Below are 3232 nucleotides of genomic sequence, written 5' to 3' on the forward strand. Positions count from 1 at the left end.
GGCTCCCAAGTGGAGCAAAGTGGCACTTGTGATGTAAGTGAGGAAATTCCTCCTCAAGCCATAAGAATAATGGGTGTTGGTTTCATCCTACCCATTGAGGAACCCCTTGTGGCCGAAGGAGAAGGACAATGCTCCACTCAAGTGGAGCCATCACCAACCCAAGGCTCACACGCTTCCGAAGAACAAAGTGAAGGCCCTCAACCTCATGAACAAGACCAAGGGCAAGATCATACTCAAGACGGTGTTGACACACCAAGTGATGCCCAAGGTCAAGTTCTCTCCCCCGAGCAAGTTCAAGATCAAGAACAAGTTCATGACGGCGCTCAAGATGATCAAGTAACCTCTCCTCAACTCACCACCGAGGAGGAATTAGAGCGTCGTGCCGCCAAGGTTGCTTCCAAGCTCTCCACCAAGGATCATCTCATGACGAATGTGCTTGGAAGCTTAAGAAAGGGGGTAAGCACTCGTAGACAATTAGCAAACTATTGTGAGCATCACGCGTTTGTCTCTTGTGTGGAACCCCACAAGGTCTATGAGGCGCTAGAAGATCCGGATTGGCTCAATGCCATGCACGAAGAACTCAACAACTTCGAGCGCAACAAAGTGTGGAGATTGGTGCCAAGGCCAACGGGGAACCACAATGTCATTGGAACCAAGTGGATATTCAAGAACAAGCAAGATGCCCATGGGATTATCATCCGCAACAAGGCTCGTTTGGTAGCACAGGGCTACTCCCAAGTCGAGGGTATCAACTACGGTGAAACCTTTGCTCCCGTTGCTCGTCTTGAATCCATTCGCATGTTGATTGCATATGCTTCTCATCATAACTTTAAGTTACAACAAATGGATGTGAAGAGTGCTTTTCTTAATGGTCCCATTAATGAATTGGTTTACGTCAAGCAACCCCCCGGGTTCGAGGATCCCTACTTTCCCGATCATGTGTATCAACTCGATAAGGCACTCTATGGCCTTAAACAAGCCCCATGTGCGTGGTATGACCACCTTACCGAGTTGTTACAAGACCGTGGTTTTGAAGTTGGGCTAATCGACCCCACTCTTTTTACTAAGAAGGTCAAAGGGGAGTTGTTTGTGTGCCAATTATATGTTGATGATATTATCTTTGGTTCTCCTAACAAAGCTTTCTATGAGGAATTTGCCGCTCTCATGACCTCAAAGTTCGAGATGTCCTCCATGGGAGAGTTGAAGTTCTTTCTAGGGTTAGAAGTGAAGCAAAGAAGAGAAGGAACCTTCATCAATCAATCCAAATACACTCAAGACATGCTCAAGAGATTCAAGCTAAGTGACGTCAAGCCGGCCTCCACTCCAATGCCCACCAAGTGCCAACTTGACTTAGATCCCAATGGTAAAGTGGTGGATCAAAAGGTATATCGTTCCATGATTGGATCCTTGCTTTACCTTTGTGCATCTAGACCGGACATCATGTTGAGTGTGGAAATTTGTGCACGGTTTCAAGCCGCACCTAAGGAAAGTCACTATGTGGCGGTCAAACGAATCTTTCGATATTTGGCTCATACCCCAAACTTTGGCTTATGGTACCCAAGAGGATCAAACTTCAAGCTTGTAGGGTACTCGGATTCCGATTGGGCGGGAGACAAAGTGGATAGGAAGTCCACTTCCGGAGGGTGCCAATTCCTTGGTTTCTCTTTGGTAAGTTGGTCTTCCAAAAAGCAAAGTTGTGTGTCTCTCTCGTCCACTGAGGCGGAGTATGTTGCCGCCGGTAGTTGTTGTGCACAACTTCTATGGATGAGGCAAACTTAAAGGATTACGGTGTCACTTGTGACAAAGTGCCTCTTTGGTGTGACAATGAAAGTGCCATCAAGATTTCTCTCAACCCAGTGCAACACTTCAAGACGAAGCATATTGAGATTCGGTATCACTTCATCCGGGATCACATTAGGCGAGGAGAGATCAAGCTCAACTATGTCAACACTCATGACAACCTTGCAGATATTTTCACGAAGCCCTTGGATGAAGCAAGATTTCGCGAGTTAAGGCATGAGCTAAATATCATTGATTCGAGCAATGTGGCTTGAACCCGTGCACACCCTACCATGCTCAATTTGTTGTCTAGTTTAGGTGTAGGCATGGACATAGGGGGAGTGTTGTTCTCTCAATGAACTCTCCCTCCCCCCATTATGCATAAATTGATCAAGTCTTTCATGTTAGCCATTTTTAATGTCACTTGTGCTTCAAAGACGAGTTTTGGTCATGGGCCCAAGGTTAAAATCTTCTCGGTGCCATACCTTTTGACTCAAACATAGGTGGCCTCGGCCACCGCCCTCGTTTGAAGAGGTGTGTCTTGGTCGTTTGCTGGCGTGCTTGTTTTTCTCTTGCCGTTTTTGTCGTTTCGTCGAGCTAAAGCCGTGTTGTTTAGTTGCCGTGGCGTGCTGGGCGGTACTACCGCTGGTGGTGCGCGGTACTACCGCTTATAAGCGGTACTACCGCTGGGTACGAGAACAGGGGGTTAAGTCGAGGCAGGGGGAGGTTTCTTCTCCCCCATACCCATTCACTTCGCCCCTCTTTTCTCTTCCTCTCTCCAGCCTCCACTCGCCGCGGGAGGGCTCCGGCGGATCTCCGTCTCCGGGGCGTCCCTCTCCATTTCCTTTGGTGGAGTCGATCCCCACCATGTCCTCTTGCCATGGATGCCGGTATTGCCCCCGTTTCTTCTTTTGTTTTGTCTCTTTTTCAGTTCTTGTTTCTTAGGGGCAATGGTGGTTGCATCTCTAGATTTTTGGCTAAATCTAGGCTTGAGTTGGTTGGAGAAAGCAACTATACTATCCCGATTAGAGTTTGGTAGGATTATTTTTGAATTTGGTAGGCCGGTAGTGCCGGATCTGACCACGGTAGTAGGAACCCGCTGTTTCACCGCCTCGTGCTAAGAAACTGTTGTTTCTCCGCCTCAAGCGGTACTACCGCTCTCTTGGAGCGGTACTACCGCTTGACCTAGAGCGGTACTACCGCTCCCTCTGGGGCGGTACTACCGCTTGGGGCGGTACTACCACGGGCAGGTCACGGTACTACCGCTGCATGCCAATTTCCATCTTTTTCCTGCCTTACCTTGATCTTTTGTTGAGTTTGTTGGCTTATGCTCGTTCTTTCTGGTTGTGTTCTTGTGTTTGGCTCCAGGTGATGACCTTTCCGAGCAGCAAGGTCGCCGTATCAACCCCGGGCGTGCCACATCAAAACGCTACCGCACCTCAGAGCCAGCCGG

Source organism: Triticum urartu, chromosome 2, assembly GCF_003073215.2.
Source record: "Triticum urartu cultivar G1812 chromosome 2, Tu2.1, whole genome shotgun sequence".
Classification (NCBI taxonomy): Eukaryota; Viridiplantae; Streptophyta; class Magnoliopsida; order Poales; family Poaceae; genus Triticum; species Triticum urartu.